Source organism: Egretta garzetta, unplaced genomic scaffold (assembly GCF_000687185.1).
Source record: "Egretta garzetta isolate BGI_Z169 unplaced genomic scaffold, ASM68718v1 scaffold260, whole genome shotgun sequence".
Lineage (NCBI taxonomy): Eukaryota > Metazoa > Chordata > Aves > Pelecaniformes > Ardeidae > Egretta > Egretta garzetta.
The window spans coordinates 1,886,691-1,887,122 of NW_009258662.1; the positions used below are offsets into that span (position 1 = coordinate 1,886,691).

The 432-nt window shown below is 50.7% G+C and overlaps 1 protein-coding gene across 1 annotated transcript in view; it reads left to right on the forward strand.

The window, feature by feature from the left end:
* The window catches only part of PLXNA4 (plexin A4), a 454,140-nt gene that overhangs the window by 392,567 nt on the left and 61,141 nt on the right, over nt 1-432 (forward strand). The gene's annotated exons all lie outside the window — the stretch shown is intronic.

The window sequence follows — 432 nt, forward strand, 5'->3', positions numbered from 1 at the left end:
TCCAGGGAGGGGGCCTCGCCCCCTTCCCTGGCCAGCCCCTTCCAGTGCTTGACAACCCTTTTGGGGAAGAAATCTTTCCTAATGTCTAACCTAAACCTTCCCTGGAGCAACTTGAGGCCATTTCCTCTCATCCTATCACCTGTTACCTGGAAGAAGAGACTGACACCCAGGATGGACAGAAGCAGGGTCCTTTGTCCAAAAAACCCCTGCATGGTCCAAGTTTAAATGATCCTACACCCCATCTTCGTTAGCAGAGCAAAGCTTCCTGGCTTAATGCAGCAAAATCCAGCCGGCAATGCTCACCAGAAGCTTGCGTTGGGGACTTCATGCTTTAATTACAAAGGCAGGTGCGGCAGGTCACCAACCTAGTGTTGAAGCTTTCTCCCTCATTACTGCAGCCTGGGTTTTATCCCTGAGTAACATTACAGACCA